We start from the raw sequence: 21,452 nt of genomic DNA, 5'->3' as shown, positions 1-21,452 counted from the left end.
ATGTGACTGATATATCAACCACTCCACTATTGGGAAGGGTGGCTTGTGAGGCTTTGAATTTGGTATGCAGAGTTGATAATGTACAACAACCTGAATTGGTGTCAAAAGAGCAGTTAGTGACAATGTATTCTGATGTCTTTGAGGGACTGGGAGAATTTGAAGGTTCTTACCATATAGAGCTGAACCCCAGTGTTCCTCCTGTAATTCATGCTTGCAGAAAAGTGCCTTATGGAGTTTTAGATAGATTGAAAGAGACTCTATGCCAGATGGAAGCAGCTGAAGTAATCTCCAAAGTAGAGTGCCCTACTGAGTGGGTGAGCAGTTTGGTGATTACTGAAAAAAAAAATGGAAAACTGCGTGTATGCCTTGATCCTCGTGATTTAAACAAGGCAATTAGTAGACAGCACTATACCATTCCCACAATTGATGATGTATTAAGCTCTTTAGCTGGTAAAAGATTCTTCACAATAGTGGATGAAAAGGATGGTTATTGGCAAGTGAAGTTAGATGAGAAGTCAGCGTTGCTGTGCACATTTAATACTCCGTGGGGAAGGTACCGTTTCAATCGTATGCCATTTGGTTTGAAATCATCTAGTGAGGTTTTCCAACAAAAAAATGAAGAGACATTTGGGCATATAGAAGGAGTGCACATGATAGCAGATGATATGATTATTGCAGCAGAAACTTCTCAGGAACATGACCAAATACTGCGTAAGGTGTTTGAAACAGCAAGGGCTAAAAATATCAAGTTTAATAAAGAGAAAATCCAATTTAAAGTGGATTCAGTAAAATATATGGGGCATATAATAACTGCTCAAGGTGTCAAAGTAGATGAGGAGAAGGTTAAAGCAATTCGAGAAATGCCTTCCCCGCAGGACAGGCAAGGTGTGCTAAGATTTTTGGGGTCGGTGCAGTACTTATCAAAATATATTCCAAGAGAGGCAGAATTGACGGCACCTTTGAGGAATTTATTAAAAAAGAATGTGTTGTTTCAATGGATGCCCGAACATCAGAAGTCCTTTGAAATAGTAAAACAGCAACTGTGTCGGGCACCTGTGCTTCAATATTTTGATGCATCTAAGCCACTGGTGGTTCAAGCAGATGCTTCAAAGAATGGTTTGGGTGCATGCCTCCTTCAAGAAGGGAGGCCAATATGTTATGCATCCCGGGCACTCACCATGGCAGAGCAGAACTATGCTCAAATAGAGAAAGAACTGTTGGCTGTACTGTATGCAATAAGAAAATTCCATCAGTATGTGTTTGGCAAGCTAGTATTAGTACAGACTGATCATAAACCTCTAGAGGCAATCTGTAAGAAAGCTTTAGGCAGTGCACCTGCTCGCCTGCAGAGGATGCTGTTACAATTGCAGAGATATCAGATGGAGGTGAAGTATGTGCCAGGGAAAGAAATGTACTTGGCAGACACATTATCTCGGGCCACGGTAGATCCTCCAGAGAGTGATGTGGAACCCATAGATGATGAGAAAGTAATATATGAAATAGGTGAAATAGTAATGCACCCTACAGGGGTAAGAGCTATACAGGAAGCAACAAAACAAGACATACAGTTACAGGAGGTGGCATCTTTAATATCACGTGGATGGCCACTGCATTTGAGAGATGTACCATCAGCAGCAAAAGCATTTTGGGCTGTGAAGGACTTGCTGCGCTGTCAGGATGGTGTGCTATATGTTGATGAAAGGGTGGTTATTCCCGTATCTCAAAGACGGACAGTCTTGGAGCAGCTTCATGAGTCACATCAGGGCATGCAAAGAACAAAAATGAGAGCAAAGACAATAATGTACTGGCCAGGTATGGGCAAGGAGATAGAAACATTCATAGAAAATTGTTCAATATGCGCGAGATGTGCACCAAAAAATCAAAAAGAACCTCTCATACCACATGAAATTCCAGAACTGCCCTGGGAAAAGTTGGGAGTAGATATTTTTGAGTACAGGATGCAACCGTTTCTGCTGGTAATAGATTATTTCTCAAAATACCCGGAACTGGTGGGTCTCCCAGATAAAACAGCAGGAGCAGTAATTAGTAGACTGAAAGCAGTGTTTGCGAGGCATGGTATTCCAAGGATAGTTATCACTGATAACATGCCATTTGCAAGTCAGGAGTTCCAGCAATTTGCCCAAGGCTGGGGGTTTGAACAGCGCTTCAGTAGTCCAGGATACCCACAGTCAAATGGAATGGTGGAAAGGGCAATACAGTCCATAAAACTACTCCTAAAAAAGGCAGAGCAAACACACAAAGAACCCCAATTAGCATTATTGGAGTATCGTAACACACCGGTGACTGGATTGGAATACTCTCCTGCTCAGTTGTTGATGGGTAGAGTTCTGAGGAGTAAGTTGCCAGTGACTGAGGAAGTGTTACGGCCTAAAATACCTGTGGGGGCGAGGGAGAGCCTCAAAAGGAACCAAGAACGGCAAAAGTATTTTTATGATAGCACTGCGAGGCCACTTAGGCCATTGGAAGAGGGAGATCCAGTATGGTTTGAGTCAACAGAAGGGTGGTCCCCAGCGGTAGTCACAAGAAAGTGTGATCAGCCACGTACATACCGGGTAGTCACTTCATCAGGACGGGTGTATAGGCGTAACAGGCGAAGAATAAGGCCTAGGAGTGTACAAACTGAGGAGAGAAGAGGTAGACTGATTGAGAATAGTAAAGAAAGGCAAAGAGATAATAATGGAGAAGGAATTGGGAGAATACCTGATGCGCAAATAGATGCAAGGCAACCCAGGTATGTGACCTCATATGGCAGGTGTGTGTATATGCCTCAAAGATATATGTCATGACCTTGGTTTTAATATGTCTGTTTATCATTGTAATTTTAATATGTCTGTTTATCATTGTAATTTTGATCTGTTTTAATTTCTCTGTAAAAGGGAGATGTGATGTATGTATCTTTAAGTGGGGAATGAGTGGAGAATCTCATTGTGCACACCTGTATCCCATTAGCTGGGATACAGGTATTTAAGCTGTACTCTATTCCCCTCCCCAGGACTCTCTCTTTACTCCCTCTCATCCTCCTTGTGGCGCAATGTCGCTGCTTTGTGTATTTGTTTAATAAACTATTGCTGCTGCCCAGTGAAGACTACTCCTCCTCATTGCCAAGGTCCAGAGTTTCCCTGAGAGACACTACAGTAGGAGCTGACCCCCTTAGTCCAAGGTCTAGGTGTATGGGACAGAATACGTCACAAGAGGAAGTTCAGCTGTTTCTGGTGTTGCCAGAAACATCCTCCTTCGAAGGGACATCTTTGATTTATGCAGACAGACGGCTGTGATCGCCACTCCGGTGAACTCTGTTTGTTTTTGCAATAAATCTTCTATTTAATTAACTATGCTCGTTTGTTATCAAGACTCCCTGACAGCCACCTACCCTTTGGAATTTACTTCTCTTAAATATTAGACAAGTGCCAATAAGTGCTGTCTTTTCAGTGCCTCTTAAAGACCTTCCTTCTTAAGCAACCCTTTTCAGTTGAGCTCTTTCCCAGTTTGCATCTCTATTAGAATTGTTTTAAGGCATTCTTATAGCTTTATCACTTGTTGTTTGCTGCCCTAGGCTCCTTTGGGAGAAAGGGTGAAATATAAATTTAATAAAAAATAAAGTTTTATCATTGATAACCTTGTGGAGAGGGTTAGACCAAGACCGTGAGAGGTTCAGATTGGTCATACAATGAACTTCATGTCTGATCTTCTTAGCTTATTCACAACTTCCAAATGCTGTGGGGTGGATATATTATTGTAACTGCCATTCTCTAGGAAGAATCGTTAGTAGAAGCTGTCAAGCCTCAGTATCAAGGATAAGAAATTTAGCACATTTCTAATTCAATGTCATTATCAAATCCCACCCCCACCCCCAAGCAAAAAGATGTCATTGATTTCTCAGAGCTTTGCTGGAGTTTTTTTAGGGCAAACAGGAAGCTGTTGTTTTACAAGATGGGAAAAATCAAGCTAGTTCTCTTGTTTCCATTCATAGCTCCTAACTAAAACTGAATCTGCAACAACAGGCCTATTTAATGTCTGCTGTATGTCCACCCTTTCCATATATATCCCCACCAATGCATGAAATAAATATCCTCCTTGACTAGCTATGACTTGTTGTCGTTCGTCCAGTACCTTGCAAAAGCGCCAGATACAAACAAGAAACAGTTATGAATTAACTTATTAACAAGACCCACCCATGCTGGTTCTGACAACTCCCTTTCTGTTTTTCAATTATCTTTTTTGAAAATTAAATATAACACATTTCCAGTAAATATATAAAACATCAAGAAAAAGCTCAGTATACAATTACATCAGTTATACATCTTAATTGCCTAAGACAATACACACTTTTACTAAAAATTACCTTTTAAATCCAGTTATAATCTAAACAGCCAGTCTTGTTTTTAACTTTTGCCAATGTTCAGTTGTCTGCAGAACTTGTTTCTTTTTGGACCTGTATGTAAATATAGCACATTTCAGACATCACACCAAGCTGTGGTTTCAGCTAACGATAAATAGTCTAGGATTGATCAATGGTCTGAGTTTCCCTACATGCATTAGGTAAATAATGGTATAAAGCTGCTTGCTTCTTCTTTTTTAATTCAGCTTCATAAATTCACTCCTGTCTTGATGATTTAACAGGTGTGGTCAGAGGTGGGTGGCATCAAGTGACCATCTCCTCCTCCAGCCATGCAGGAAGATGGTGGCACCCCCGGATCAACCACAGCCATGCTGAGCAGCAAATGCCACTCCCCCAGAGCCCCAGGTTAGCAGATATTCTGTACCTCAGTCAACCTACACCTGCACACATTCACCCACACTCACATGCTGAACAATTACAGATCACAACAATTCATTGGGAGATATAAAAGGCCATACTACAACATTGGCAGCCTAACCCTATAAGACTAAAATCAAATTTAATCAAGGACTATGCAGCATTTATGTAGCAGAACAAAACAAAAATGATAGTCAATATCCTGAATAGGCATAAAAAACAAGAGGACTGTGTACAGTGTACAGCCCCAAGTACATACAGTAGTAAGAATGTGCAAATGTGATGGAAGTCTAACAGTGCAATCCTATCCAGGCTCACTCTGGAGCAAGTCCCATCAAGTTCAGTGGGGCTTACTCCCAAGTAAATGGAAGGAAAAGCTTCCAAACTGCATGTGACTGTGGTAATGGAGGACAGGGAGGCCAGCCTTGTTCCCAAAACAATATTTATTGTGACAAACAATTACCACCATTGTCATATTAATGCTCTGCACATAGTGGGTTGTATCCAACCACATTCTGTACATAAGTTAGTCGATTTAATTGAATAGATATACTCTGAGTAGAACTGAAGTTGGATACGACTCAGTGATTTATTTATTTTAATTAAACCAGATTGTGGCGTTTTGGAATAGTAATCAAGCTTATTGTCAATTTCCACTGCATTCAGTACTCTAGGAAGCCATGGTTAAAAGAACATAAAGCAAGTAAAAGACTCATTTATGCAACCATTTTGGCAAAGTGGGGATTTGTTGAAGCCACTCAAGCTGAATTTTTTAATGCTGTGACTGGCCTTGTGAATATTATTCTTTATTGAGACCATAATCTCTCATCTCCTGTTTCCACTCACATTTTGAGAGGGCTTTCATACAGTAGCTAGGCATCAGTTGATGGAACCTATTGGAGCATTCACAGGATGAGTCACCATGCCATCAGTCAGCTTGTGGTGGCTTTCATCCTGTTAAGAGCGGCTGTAGAATATGGTAGCCCCAAAATGTCTTCATAGGAAGCAATACAGTCTCGCCTGATTGAGTAGGTGAATTGCACTGGCATGAAGGTGCTACATAAAGACTAAAATGAATGATGTGCTTTCAGAAGAGACATTTTGCTTCACCTCTAGGAAACAAATAGTGCTGAAATTGAGAAGATGACTCATTAACAGTGTAACAGCTCTCAAGAGAGGTGAGGAGAAATGCAGCAAGAAGAACAACAGGGCACAGCTGAAGGGAGTACCAGTATAATATTCAAACTTGGAAGACTTGGAAGCATTAGCCTTCTGGGGGTGGAAATATACATGATGCAAGATCTTTATCTTCAAATGCAGATTGCTGTCAAACAACAGTAAAAAATGAGGGAGGGCAGAAGAGGGGTACTGAACTCTTTTTTCCATTATCTATATCACCACAGCCCTGTTGCAGATATAAATATTGTGCAGTTTGAAGCGACTGGAAGCAAAAGAACCGACTCCTTTTGGAAGGAAACTTTGTCCCGACTCATAAAAATATTATTAAAACTTTACTTGCAGAACTTTATTCACAACAGAATTAAAACATCCAATGATACATCCAAACAGTTCCATAAGACATTCGAAGTCAAAGGCTCAACATCTTACAAAATATGAAATAATCTAAACAGACCTATAAGTAAAGGTCTCGCTCCTTCAACATCCGTTTTGCCTAGATCTGTTTTCCTGGAAAGCTTCATTTAAATCAGGCTTCTTCAACCTTGGCCCTCCAGATGTTTTGAGACTACAATTCCCATCATCCCTGACCACTGATCCTGCTAGCTAGGGTTCATTTGCTACTACCAGAGCAAATGCTAAATTGATCAGGTCATAGGAACAATGGAAATCTAAGGAGGCTCAACAATAGAATGTTGGACAGAAGACATACTGGATCAAGAAATAAGTGAGCAAATATATATTATAGATATGAAAGCAGGGGAAATCTGGAAGGCATTTTTTGAGCTATTTGAACAAGAGACGAAAGCAGCATTAAACTGTGGTTCTGATTTAGCCTCACACTTCTTTTTGCTAAGCCCTTTCCCTCCCTCCCTCCCCCACTTCAAATTCCTCTATTGTTGTTGATGTTGGTGGGATATTGAGTTAGGTCTGGCCAGGGATGGGAGACGTAATTTGATGTCTACACTTTGGGATATGTAATTAATTATTCATGTAATTAATCACGCATTCTGAGGGATTGGACACAAACAGTGAGGATGGGGCCTGTTACATCTACCTCCCTGAAGCTCAGCACTGGCACCCCACAGGGATGTGTGCTGAGACCCTGCCTGTACTCGTTGTATACATATGACTGCATTTCATCTGATCCATCCACTGTAATTATTAAGTTTGCAGTTGATACTACCATAATGGGTCTAATTACAGGTGGAGATGAATCAGCATACAGGGGGGAGGTTCAAAAAGTATCTACATAAATAACTTGCACCTAAATATTAACAAGACAAAGGAGATGGTGTTGGACTTTCAGAGGAAGAGGGGGGAACCAGCCCAGTTGTATATGGGGGGGGCTGTGTGGAGAGAGTCTCTTCCTTCAAATTCCTGGGAGTTTACCTTAGTGAAGACCTCACTTGGAAAAACAATATAACTCAAGTTAATATGACATCGCAGGGGATCCTTGCCTTAGGAGAGCGAGAAAAATTCTCAGGGAAGATTCACACCCCAGCCAGCACCTCTTTAATCTTCTACCCTCGGGCAGGAGATATAGAAGTATAATCAGTCGTACCAATAGTTTCTATCCATGGGCTGTTAGGCTGCTGAACGGAAAATAATATAGTGCAACTGACTTTCGGGGTTGGTGTGTTGTGTGACAAGCACACAGAGTGCAAAGAGATTGAGTGTTTGTGTGTGGGGGGGGGGAGGATTGGTTAATTTCATTGCACAGGTTGTACGTTGACAATAAAGGTATTATTTATTTACTGATACTTTAAAAAGTAATGAAATTTGTCATTTAAAAAAAAGGCAGAGCTCCCTTTGCACCCTGAAAATATGACTAATTTTTCCAGAGAATGTGTTAATATACAAGGAGCAGAATCAGAACTTTATGGCTGCATTATTTTATTGCTAAGAGAATGAACTGAACCCCCTCCTCCGGTAGCGTATGGAGTGTTCTACTGCTTACACTGCATTTAGGTTAGCAATCGTGTGCTGACAGTCATACTGAATGCTTCTTGTTGTTATTCTAGAATATACAGAGAGAGGCTAATAAGGTCAAATATTAATGCAGTGCTGAAGACTGGAAAGGCAATGGATGAGGAATTTGAAGAATGTGGAGAATGTATATGCCTTACTGTTCAATGAAAGTATTGCTGTATTTCAATTGGCTTCCTCTTGTCCATCAGTTAAAACATCAAAAGGCTTATAATAACTCTACAAAAGGAGCCCTTGAAGAAAGACAAAGTCAGATGCATGGATGTGCTTTTGGGGGAGGAAAGTGGCTGGATTTCAGTTACTAGAAGATCTTCATTGCATTCATATGATAACACTATGTCTGATGTACAACTCATTATAATCACTGGATTTAAATTACTTCAACTCCATTTGTTTCAGAGGGTCTGCTCTGAAAATGACTTATTTGGATACCATCCCTGGGAATGTAGAAGTTGGGGTCCTGGAAGGTATAAAAAATGGGGAATTCCACCCCCTACATAGCACCATAGCATGAGACACCTGACTTCTAAAGTTTGAGATTAAGCAGGAACCCTAAGTACCAGTGGATTGGTACACCTGTCTCCAATATGTGCAGTGGCAGGGAATTAGAGTCTGCGGACACACACCTCATGGCACACAACCCCAAACTTTCCTTGCCCTTTTGTGATACTTTGTCAAAGGTAGAGGCCATGTAGCCCTTCATATATTGCTAAACTCCTGTCATCCCTAATGGGACTGATGGGAGTTGGATTCCAGCAACACACATTCTGGAGGGCCGCACATTCCCAACCCCTGGTTTAAACTAGGAGCTTTACTTCCCCTGCAGTTTAAGAGAAGTCATAGAGGGCTGATTATTGAGGATCAGAGAAAGCACTTTCCCATGGTGCTGCCTATGGATCAGACACGGCTTTACACAGCCTGTTGTAAAAGTGCTTCACATACTCTTCTTGAGAGGGTTTTAGGCCAGTTATGAGTGCCTGTGATTGTCATAGTTGATAGATCAAAGGAAGTAAACAGTAGTATGAAGTACATTAAAAATCCATCTTAAAATGTTGAATTCTTAAAACGCCGTATCTTAGAACATGTGGCTAACAATTGAACATGTAAGTGTTACATATTTAAAGGTAAAATTATAGCTAGAATTGCTCTATTTGTGCTAACACAGTACTACTTTTTCACACTTCTGTTATTGATACATTATGTAATAAAAGCAGATGCCCAGGGTTCATAAAACATGTTTGCAATAATGGTTAGTACATCAAAGTTCACTTAGATCATTCACATCCTGCACAAATCTGTGCTATGTCTCATGGGTCTCATCGAGGAGAAGCAGCTAAAAGCAGTTATCTTAGAGAAGGATTGCTCCTTTGGGGCTATTAAGCAGTCATTGTCATGTCGGAAAAGTCAGCCTTCGGTATATTGAAAACTAAGGAAAACAGAAGGCCTTTTCACTGCCATTATAAGATTTCAGAACTAATTAAACTATAGACTAACCTTATTTTATTCACATTCCTAAAGCTAGTTCATAAGCAAAGACTGAAGGTCCTTTTCTCTGTAAAGAGTTCCCATACCTAAGGGACTCTATCATGAAATGTAAAGACGGATTAAAGGAAGCTTTGACCTCCTCTGCCTATTGTTCAGTGTAAAACATGATCACATTCCAGAGCCCAGATCTGGCTCATTCTACAGTAGCACAAGCCTCTTCCATTTTAGAGGGATAAAAAAAGTTGTCAGGAGAACAGCTTGCTTCCATGTCATTCTTTCTTTCCTTGTTGTGTGGATAAACATCAATCAATCTAAATTGGCCACAGCTGTCAATCTTACACACTTCAAGGTGATTTCCAGATTTCACTGGGACAAACGTTAACACCTTTTTCTCATACGGCTGCTGTTAGCTTACATCACCAATGCCCAAGATCTAGTCAAAACACAATTAAATAGGATTTTTTGTCCCTTAAGTGCAGGGGTGAGGGACCTTTTTGAAGCCTGAAGGTCATATACCCTTCAGGACAACCTTTTCAAGGGTCAGATGCCAGTACCAGAGAGGCAAGAGGCAAAACTGGGCAGTGCAAACTAATGCAAATTTTACCTTTGTACACACTTGCACACCCCTCTCTATCCTCCATGAATGCAAGCAAAAGGCATTATTGGAGTTCAATGACACATTCCAGCAATGCAAAAGCTCTCGAGGATAAGAAGCAGTGCTGCTGAGGGGTGTAACCTGGGGAAGAAGAGGTGTGGCCTGGATAGAGCCCAAGGGTCAGACAGACAGAAATGGAGGGCTTCATTTGGCTTAAGGCCTGGGGTTCACCACCCCAGCCTTAATGCAACAATACTCTCAGCTTGCAAGAGCCCCTGAAAGTATAGGCAATAATTAGAATTAGAATTCTAAGAAGCTAAACTAAATGTAGTAATAATAATAATGATAATAATAATATGCCACCCAACTGACTGGGCTGCCCCAACCACTCTTGGCAGCTACCAACAAAATATTAAAACACAGCAAAACATCAACCATTTAAAACTTCCCTGAACAGGGCTGCCTTCAGTTATCTTCTAAAAGTCAAAAAGTTGTTTATCTGTTTGACATCTGATGAGAGGGCATAGATCTCTGAACTGAAGACAGGTATGTTATTAACTGTCACTTTATTTCTCTTTCTTGCTACTTCTGAAGCAACATCTAAGCATGTTTAGGATATGATTTTTTTTAGCTCTGGTGTTCTTTTTAGTGAACTAGTTGAAGGCCTGGTGAGGTGGGAATGTAAAGAAGTTTTTTTAAAAAAAATTGCTGGCATATTTCTGTGGGGAAGTGGAGATTGTCAGTAATATTATGTCTTAAAATGGCTTGATAAAGTGTGGGTGTTTGCCATAATGGCTGAACCAACACAATTTATTAGGCTAGAGAGGCCTTTGCCAACCTAGTGCCGTCTAGATGTTTTGGACTATCATGCCCATCACCTGTGTTGGGGCTGATGATGGGGCCTTGTAGTCCAAGGAATCTGGCGAAAGCTGGACTAAAAGAACAAAGACAGGTTGAGTTGATGACTAATTGGATTAGTTCAACTGCCAAACTGAGCATCATTTATTGAATTAGGTATGTCCATACAGCATATCTAAAGAGTACTTGAAAAGAAAAGAACTCCACCTGAAAGTAAACTACATTTTACAATTTAATCAAATATTGTTAATATTGATTATTACCAAACAGAAACTATGGGTTTACAATGTTTTGCTGGTTTAGTTCAGCATGGTCCTCAACATGTAAAATCAGACTAGTTGTTATAAGAAGGTAATATACTGAATTAAAAAATATAAATCTATACAGGTTTAGTTGTATTCTCAACCTGGTTTTTCTCTCTCTTTCCACATAGTCTGGTAGCAGTTGGGTAGAACAAGTATTAAAAGTTTATGCTTTTGTCTTATTGCTTATCACCCTGTCCACACCCCTGTGATAAAAAAAGTGTTGTTAGTTTGGATATGAGTGTGTACCTGACCGCCCATCATTCCTTTCTACCACACAAATATTTATGAGTTGATTACTCAATACTCAAATATGCTTGTTTTACTTCCTCTTTGCACTCTTCACAATTGCCTCCATTTTTGTATTAATTAAAGCAGCTCGGCAACCATGCACCCCCACTAGCACCCATAATTGTAAAGATCATGCTTGGATGGGTTTGTACACAATCACCAAACCACACGCAAAAGATCAACAAGAAAGATCAACTTCCAGCAGGCATGGAGTTGGCCCACTATGTACAGTGCTTCTAATCTACATGTCCACAATGTAGTTTAAAATAGGGTGAAATGCTTTTCTAGGAATTTCCAGTTTTTTGGGAGCACACATGGGGCTGGGAAATCCAGAATGATATAATGGATAAATCACTGGACTAGGAAGAACCAGATTCAAATCCCTGTTTATACAGGAAATTCATTTGGTGACCTTGGGCAAGTCATTATTTCTCAACCTAGCCTATTCCACATGGTTTCTTTTGAGGATAAAATAAGGTTGGGAAGTCATAGAAACACAACAGAAAGTGCATATTAAGTTTATGTTAAATAGCAATGATGGTACCATAACAAAAGAATCAGGTGTTTGTAGATCAGCCTTTCCCAACCATCAGCCTCAGGCAGCATGGCCAATGGTTAGGGATGATGGAATTTGGAGTCCAAAATATCTGGGAGGCACCTCCATTTTGGCTACCTCTTCTCTACAGCTGCTGTAGTCTATATGGTAACACAGTCAGATGAGCAGCATATAAATGATAAATTGTCATCATCACATACTTCTACAGACTTAGTGGGTTCTACATATACAGTTCCCATGGTCCTGTCCTTGAATATAGTGCACATACATAGGAGCATCCAAGCCCTTTGAGCTGTCTAAGAGTGTCTGACAAATGGGAGGTTCCCATCTTTGTATACTCCTGGGGGAACCACAGGAAAGGATGTCTCAAGAACAGTTTCTTTCCTAGAGCAATTTTGGCCTTAAATAGAAACTCTGGACTCTGAAGTCATCTTATTTATTTGTTATATTGTATTGTATTGTATTGTATTGTATTGTATTGTATTGTATTGTGTTTATAAGTATTTTTAAATTATGTGGGGTGCCTTATTTGAGTTGATATAGCAACCAAGGAATTTCGTTGTTTCCCGCAAGGGGACAATGACAGTAAAGATTTATTCTATTCTATTCTAGACCAGCCTTCACCAACTACACTTGCTAGCTTGTATTGCTGTGAGTTGCAGTCTCAAACATCTGGAGGGCACCAGGTTGGTTCAAGGAAAAAATAGGTACAAAAAGAGAATTCCTGGATGCCAAGATCCAAGTTTGGGGCAAGTAGTCTTTGGTGAGAGAACCCCAGCAGAGATTTGAAGCACAAAATATACAGCAAAGTAAAGTGTGGAAATATAGGCTGTTAGACCTTTAAAATATGTCATTCCAAGTTCCTTCCAAAGTTGCCCTCATCCCCAGCATAGAAAAAGGTGCTTGGTAAGTTAAAATGGTTTACTTACAAATTATCCAAAGGTCAAGTTCTTGTGCTTTAAAAAAAATACAACATTTAGAGACAGGCAGTAAAACCTAGCTCAGTCACAGTGGTGAAAGTTCCTAAATTATTGGTATAGGAAGTCAAGAGTGGCTTGTGAGAGGCATGCAGTCTGAGCTTGGAGCAACCAGCTCAGGTGTCTTCATAGGTAGACTGAGGTGGAACAAAGGCTTAATTACCTAGGTCCTAGTCCCTCCCAGAGGGACGCAGGTGGTGCTGTGGGTTAAACCACAGAGCCTAGGGCTTGCCGATCAGAAGGTCAGCCAGCGGTTTGAATCCCCGCGATGGGGTGAGCTCCCGTTGCTCAGTACCTGCTCCTGTCAACCTAGCAGTTTGAAAGCACGTCAAAGTGCAAGTAGATGAACACCGGCAGGAAGGTAAACGGCGTTTCCGTGCGCTGCACTGGTTCGCCAGAAGCGGCTTAGTCATGCTGGCCACCTGACCCAGAAGCTGTACGCCAGCTCCCTTGGCCAATAAAGCGAGATGAGCAACCCCAGAGTCCTCCACGACTGGACCTAATGGTCAGGGATCCCTTTACCTTTACCTAGTCCCTCCCAAGGTGAGTTAAGCCTGGCAGGACAGTTTATGGTCTTAACCCCTTCATACATTAATTACACTTAAGTATGTTGGTTATATGAGGGCCGGGCTGCTTATCCCAGTCCTAGACCTTGGTGTAGCTGAAGATATTTTTGGTGCATGCCAGCATTCTATAGGCAAGGCTGGTTTGTGGGCTATTTCAGGGGAGGGGGGCTTTATTCTCCAGCCACTCTGTGAAATAATTCACCCCACACCCCAATCTGATTGAGGCCTGGAAGATTATTCTGCACAATTCTCTTGTGTAGGCTTGCCTATATCTAAAGTGTTACAAATATGATTTGAAGGAAAATATATCTACAGGTATTTTACAGGCATCGGTGGATAGACATAACTAGCATCCTGTATTACAGTGCCACAGTCACAGAGCAAACATCTATGGCTCTGTGACCTATTGTAGAAATTTAATGAGGTTGGCAGAGAATTGTCTTAGTAACTGGTGCTCAGTATGGTGGAAAGATCACACTGTAGAGATGCTAGACTGCATCAAATTTGATAGTGTCAACCCACTGAATGTCATGCTGGGTTATTTCCCAAGGTCAGAATTTGTACTGCCAGTCCGACACCCAAATGGCAAGAGGTTTGCAAGTGAGCCTCTCATTTCTTTCTTTTTTACTGTCATTTCTTCGGCACATTTCTAGGAGCTGTCTCAGCCTATTTTTAGCACATGGCAGTTCCTCTGAGAAACACCCTCAGTTTCTATTTTTCTTCTGTACTTTCTTCTATAATAAGAAATGAAGGGAGAGAGGAATGAAGACTCAGTGATTAAGACACTGGCCTGTAAATTGTGGATATTTTTCCAGTTTGGCACCCTTTGGGAGCAACAGAAAGTGTCTTAATCTCTCTTTCTGCCTCAGTTGCCTTTAGGGAATGGCATATGCATCCCTTCTCTCCTGTTTTGTGCTCCTTGTTCTGCAGAGGAGCACAGGATCCTTAATGTGTGCCTGTGAAAGGTTTCAATGGCAATAGTAGTTTATGTAGTATATTATTAGTGTACAAACTGCTTACTCTTCTCATTTTTAGCCCATTTGCACCATGAGGATATTGTGTTGGCCTACTTCGCAGGGTGGTTGTAAAGACTGCTGCGACAATGCATGTGAAGCACTGTGAAATTTCAAATGTGCTGCATAAGTGCTGGTGATGACCATATCCTAGGGTTGCTAATTTTCAAAGAGTAAAAACCAGGACACCGCAGAAGTTGTTGTGCCTTTTTAAGGGAACCCACAGAATTGATGCACTCTTTTAAGGAAAACCCAAAAGTTGTTTTTAGACAACCCAAAAGTTCTTGAGCTTTCACGATTTTTTGATTGACTTGCCTAAGATCTAGGACAAAGAGCTGCCTTTCAGAAATCCCCCCTGGACGTCATCTCATTTATCTCCACAACACCCCTTTGCAGGAAGATGCATTGACAACAGAGAAGCTCCAGTCTGACATGGGTCCTTTCTATACTGTGATCACACAAACCGAGCCAGTGTGGTGTAGTGGTTAAGAGCGGTAGACTCGTTATCTGGGGAACCGGGTTCGCGTCTCCACTCCTCCACATGCAGCTGCTGGGTGACCTTGGGCTAGTCACACTTCTCTGAAGTCTCTCAGCCCCACTCACCTCACAGAGTGTTTGTTGTGGGGGAGGAAGGGAAAGGAGAATGTTAGCCGCTTTGAGACTCCTTCAGGTAGTGAAAAGCGGGATATCAAATCCAAACTCTTCTTCTTATTTAAATATTGCATTTGGCTTATGGTCTCCTCATAGATATGGTCTCCTCATAGAATCATAGAGTTGGAAGAGACCACAAGGGCCATCCAGTCCAACTCTCTGCCAAGCAGGAAACACCATCAAAGCATTCCTGACAGATGGCTGTCAAGCCTCTGCTTAAAGGCCTCCAAAGAAGGAGACTCCATCACACTCCTTGGTAGCAAATTCCACTGCCGAACAGCTCTCACTGTCAGGAAGTTCTTCCTAATGTTAAACATTAGGAAGAACTTCCTGACAGTGAGAGCTGTTCGGCAGTGGAATTCTTCTTTTTTGCCAGAAAAGGGTTATGATCATTTTGAGAGGGGGTCACACATTATATTTCAAACCTTCCTATCAGTAACACTGCAAAGCTAGAAGTACCCTGAGCTAGCCTCATGAATAGTCATATTGTTATTGTGACAAAGGGCACAGCAGCGTAATAGGAGGAGATTTTCAAAGAACTACCATCCCTGAGTCATCTTAATGGCGTGCTATTTTGATTACAAAACACAAGGAACTATATGGGGGAAATATGAGGTTCTTCTTTTAGCTTTTGTTGTTGTGATAGCCACATTTTTTTATCCTAGTGTCATATTTGGCTTTTCAAACGATAGCTGCAGTATGTTTTATTTATATTATTTTGTAACACAATTTATGCCCTGCTTTCCAGGTCCAGTTGGAGATGCCCAATACAAAATTTTTATGAGTTGTAGGTGCCAGGGTTTGGAGATGCCACACTCCCCATAATTCCTGGATTTAGTAAGTGCTATAATTTAATTGAAGGGACGCGGGTGGCACTATGGTCTAAACCACTGAGCCTCTTGGGCTTGCTGATCAGAAGGTTGGCAGTTCGAATCCCCATTGCTTGGTCCCAGCTCCTGTCAACCTAGCAGCTCAAAAGCACGCCCAAAAGTGCAAGTAGATAAATGTGTAGCACTCCAGCGGGAAGGTAAACGGTGTTTCCGTGCGCTGCTCTGGTTTCGGTGTTCCGTTGCACCAGAAGCGGCTTAGTCTTGCTGGCCACATGACCCGGAAAAACTGTCTGTGGACAAACGCCGGCTCCCTCAGCCTGCGCTGCAACCCCAGAGCCGTCTGCAACTGGACTTAACTGTCAGGGGTCCTTTACCTTTACCTTTTTAAATAATTTAATCAAGCCCCCTGAATCCCTGGATCCAGCAGGGATTAAATTTCTGGAATAGCCATGCCAGCCTGATAATGGCTGCTAAGTAGGCCTACTGGTCAAGCAAGGTGATGAGCTATTAAGAAAGATGTGAAGAACTCTGTCTCTGACAAAAAAATGGGAGGGCCACTCCCTCAGCTCTGAGCTAGTAAGCAGAGACAAAGCAGAGGAGAGTTTACGATTGCAGTTGACTGGAAGAAAAGGCTGTTAGTCTGTAAAACGCAGCAAGCTAGAGCAGGGGCGGGGGGGGGGGCACAGAGAGTCGTGGTGTATTTCTTTTTGAATTCAAGACTGCTGCCGCAATGGGAGAAACAGGACCCTCTTGGAGTGTTAATGCTGTGAGCCCCTCCATCACAGACTCAGATTGTATATATGTGCAATTTATCATAAAGACGCCACAGTCTCCACTTGTCAGAGGGTGGAGCAGCGGACGTCAAGTCAAGAGACGAGAAGAGAAGGCCTGCAAGCCCTCCTCCGATGCTGAACTTTTGAGGGTGAACTGCTATTGGGGGGGTGCACTGTGCCTGAATGTGCCCCAACCTCCCTCCCCAGACACTGGCACCAAACGCCGACTGCGACAGACGAGATATCTAGTTCTGGAATTCTGCTACAGGAACTGTTTTGGGAATGGGGTGTGAGTTTGTAGTTTCTAACCCACAACCCAAGGGAAGGCCAAAGCGAAATAGATAGGCACCGGAGAAACTGAACCTGTGAGTGGAGCCCAGAAATAGCTGTGTAATTTGCTTGAACGATTCCATAACAAGGAATTCTGTGTAGCTGTTTGGTTTACTTGAACTGAGAACTCTATGAAAACCAGAAGCCCCAGAAAAAAGGGCTATGCAGGCATCTGCCTGGTGGAGGAGAGGCAGTGGTTTGGGTCAGATTTCTGACTGTTTACTTTTGCTGCAGGGATTCTTCCTGCAAGGCTTAGCAATGGATTTTGAAACACTGTGCTTTTTGCAGCTTTGTCGTTTAAAGGTTTTTTTAGAATTGCTGTTGGTGTGTTTGAAAGCTACTTTTGAAATGCAGATCTGGCTGGAGTATGCACCAAGAAGGTAGAAGAAAGCCTGATTAATTATTGATGAACTGGAAATTGCTGGAAAATGAAAGACTGTTACTGGGCTGTGTTGAGTTAAAAGGTGTCATTGTGTTGTGATCTGCTTTGATGATTTGTTCTGAATGCCTTTACTGTATTAACTTATTTCTTATGTGCATCTGGAACAGGTGTGTCTTTCTTAGAATCTTGCACCACTTTATGGACATCTCGCACTACTCATCAAGATTGGGGTTGAATGTAACATAACAATCAACAAAGAGCCAGACTAAAATAGAAATGTAAGCTGTAAAAGCTTGCTGAAAAAGATAAAAAATTCCAAGCAATGATGGAACACCAGCTTGAATGCCGGCTGCCCCACAATGACCTTCCATAGCAGAGAGTTCTAACTACTGGTTCCAATTACCGGTAATGGAAAAGTCCCTCCCCGTTGTAGCCACCACTGACTCTCCCTGGAAGGCAGTGGCACACACAAAACAGCCCCCTCGGATGATCTTTTAAGGCAGGCTGACCCATGCCAGAGGAAGCAGTCCTTTAGGTAGTGTGGTCCCAAGCCATTTAGGTAATAAGCAGCACCTTAAATTTATGAATTGGGGGGGGGGGAATGCAGGCTGCCCTCTGTGAAACTGAACATGATCAGTTAACATTACAGGTAGGTAGCCGTGTTGGTCTGCCATAGTCAAAACAAAATAAAAAATAATAATAAATCCTTCCAGTAGCACCTTAGAGACCAACTAAGTTTGTTCTTGGTATGAGCTTTCGAAAGCTCATACCAAGAACAAACTTAGTTGGTCTCTAAGGTGCTACTGGAAGGAATTTTTTTTATTTTTATTTTGTTAAGATCAATTAATGCAGGCATAGGCAAACTCGGCTCTCCAGATGTTTTGGGACTGCAACTCCCGTCATCCCTGACCACTGGTCCTGTTAGCTACGGATGATGGGAGTTGTAGTCCCAAAACATCTGGAGGGCCGAGTTTGCCTATGCCTGAGTTCATGTGACAAGACTTTAGATTACATTGTGTTGTGATCTGTGTCATCTCTCTGATACTGCATTTCATCTGTCGCAATGAAACCTTGCTGCAAATAGCACATCACTTAGGAAAGAGGTCAGGCAGAAGACAGTGTGGTGAGAGGAAGACAGGGGGAGGTGAGAGAAAAAAAGATCGAGTGAGAAGGGGATGGAAGGGGGGGACTGTACACACCATATATTTAAAGCACATGGCTTCCCTCAATGAAACCTGGGAACTGTAGTTTACTCCTCATCTCCCAGCACCCTTAACAAATGACAGTCATGTGGGGGAAGTCATGTGCTTTAAATGTATGGTGTATACACAGCCACAGGGAGATGTGTCAGGGAGAAGGAAATGGATGATAAGATGGCACATGGCAGGTAGGCAGGGAGAAGGAAGCAGCAGCATAGTAGTGGGCAATTTTTATCTCATGATTTGGATTTTTTTTAAAATATACTTCATCCCAACAGAATAAAATGCACATATAAAATATAATAAGGTATGAGAAATTAAAATGCTTCCAGGATGGTTTAACTCTGTCCAGACAAGCCACTTAGAAGCATTTGTGAGGGAAGGATTTGGGCTTAAAATTTAGGCAAGATCCCAAAGGAAGGGCACCCTTTTTATGTGGTCCTGATCCATTGGTCTTGATTTATGAATGGTACAGTTAAGAGGGTGCTGGCAACTGATCTTGTCCAAGCAAGTGCAGTTTTAAAATCTCAATCTGAGTAATAATGACCTTTTTAAAAATTTAAATTGCTTTGCTTTCAGACAAATGCTTTTCAAAGGCGTGGCTTTCTTCACGCCTGGCTTTGGGTTATTTAACAATGTTAATGGGCGTGGACTGAAAAATCCCTATTATTCATAGAGCTGTCAGAACACTCTGTTCTCAAAATATCTTTGTCATTGTCTGTTCTGTCAGTTAACATGTTATTGTTAACATACATGGCCTTCTGTACCTATAAAATCTACTTTAATAGCATGGGTAGGTGCTAACATTTGGGGGAAATCTGAAGGTACCTGTATGCCTATTCCCTCCCATATATCAAAAATGAATCTGGATTCAACTCACTGCTTTGGCCTCAGGTTCAAAACCATGTTCTCAAAATTCTATTTTTATACTAAATCCTGCTTTCAGGTATTGAAAGTACAGCCCATTTGACAAAAACAAACAAACCATTTTTTATTTATTTTAACCCAAGTAATCCCTGAATATATTTTTTTAAAAGATGGAACAGATAATTTCCGTAACAAAAAGGACAATTGTTTCTTTTGAAAAAGAGATGCGATGAAGAGCACCCAAGAACAGTCACTGCTTGCCATCATGTTGTCTCTTCAAAATTACAATAATGTGGCAGATTGCTTCTTGGAATGTTTCTTTAGGAATGTTTGCCCCTCCTTCATATGAACTGGTGAGCTGTGTTATCCCGGCCAGTTTGTGAATACTGGATCTTCTACTTACTTGTCATGGTGACCCAGTTACTATAATTTTGCCAGTGGTGTGCCCCCTCCGCTTATCTGGCATTTCCACAGCTTGAATAACTCCCAGTGGCTTTCTGTGCCGGATCAGATGCAGTGGCCCCATTTACCTCACCAAATGTTCTGCCAGGGTTTCCAGATTTATATCCTTCTTTCCATCCTCTGCCCTATGATTCTTTCCCCCCAGAGAACAAATAATTATTTACCTTTTCTTCCATTTGTTGTTGTTCTACTCACCTATTGTCGTACGATTGGTTTACTCTCTTAGCCTGGCAGTTTTACCAACAGGGTATCCAGTACAGCGCAGTCGCAAATTCTGCCCCGTCTTTACAGTGATTTAGGGAGCTTACAGTGAAGTTCTGAGGCCTGGACTGGGAAAATCCTTGCTTGAAACAGCCCCGACCTTCAGCCCCGGCACCTTCTGTCACCAACCTGCTGTGTTAGAATGCAAGGCTTTACCAAGATAATGTTTACTTAGTTTCCAGAGTCACAGCAAACATGATTTAAAGCAACAGATCTCTTTTATTCAGGCACGTTAATGCAAACACAATGCCAAGTGTCATTTGTGCTGCTTGAACGTATAGCCACAAGGCTTAGTCAAGACAAACACCCATAGTAAAAATATCTGGGTGAGGACCTGAAACCTTTGTGCTGACATGAGACAGCTGCAAAATGACTGAGTCAAACAGTAAAGAGCTTTATGGTGTGGCAAAGTGTTGGCTAAATGCCACTAATTTGTTATGCCATGTGACAGTTATGCAGTTAGATTGTTTAAATGGTCAGGCCTTCCTTTAAATTTAGGATTTTTGCTTTTTTTAAAAAAAAAAATCGTTTTATGAATAGGGGCATGAAGTGAGTAAGCATCATTGCAACTGAGCTAAATTCAAGAGGTTCATTCAGTGCTTCACTCTTTTGCATGCTTCCAAATGGAGGTTTTAATATCACAACTGAGTCATTCAGATGCAACAAGCAGGTTGTTGACAACGCATTGTTTTCACTTTGTGGATTTTCCGCAGAAATCATAAACCCAGATTAAACTGAAATGGGGGGGGGGGTATAGGCATTTTGCATGGGTGAGTGGTACTGATCCCACACAAAAAGCACCCATCTGGAGCCACCCACCTGTGCCTCTTGAGCCCTACTACACATTTGAAGCAGTAGCATGGCACTTTAAATGCCCCAAAGTATCCTGGGAACTGTAGTGCTGAGAATTGTTAGGAAACTCCTAATCCCCTCGCAAAGTTACATTTCCCAGAATTTCATGGGAAGAGGGATGGGTTGTTAAACAACTCTGGCAGCTGTAGCTCTGTGTGGGACTGTTGTGCTACAATAGTCTGGAAAACATGGCCATCACAATAATACAATCAGAGTAAATATATGTAATGGTTATCTCTTAGATCCAGAAATCTGTAGCA

At 41.7% G+C, this 21,452-nt stretch overlaps 1 protein-coding gene across 2 annotated transcripts in view; it reads right to left on the bottom strand.

Moving 5' to 3' along the window:
• Positions 1-20,490, bottom strand: part of NGEF (neuronal guanine nucleotide exchange factor) — a 62,183-nt gene extending 41,693 nt beyond the window's left edge. The window contains exons 1-2 of one of the 2 annotated variants that reach the window (XM_033150011.1): positions 20,275-20,490; positions 4,364-4,453 (exon numbers count right to left, since the gene is read on the bottom strand). The gene's annotated coding sequence lies outside the window, so the exon portion shown is untranslated. The remainder of the gene's footprint in view (positions 1-4,363; positions 4,454-20,274) is intronic. The other variant, XM_033150012.1, reaches the window with a different exon arrangement.
• Between the last annotated feature and the right edge of the window lie 962 nt (positions 20,491-21,452).

The sequence above is a fragment of the Lacerta agilis genome, chromosome 5 (genome assembly GCF_009819535.1).
Source record: "Lacerta agilis isolate rLacAgi1 chromosome 5, rLacAgi1.pri, whole genome shotgun sequence".
In the NCBI taxonomy this organism is placed as follows: Eukaryota; Metazoa; Chordata; class Lepidosauria; order Squamata; family Lacertidae; genus Lacerta; species Lacerta agilis.
This window is presented reverse-complemented; position numbering and strand designations above follow the sequence as displayed.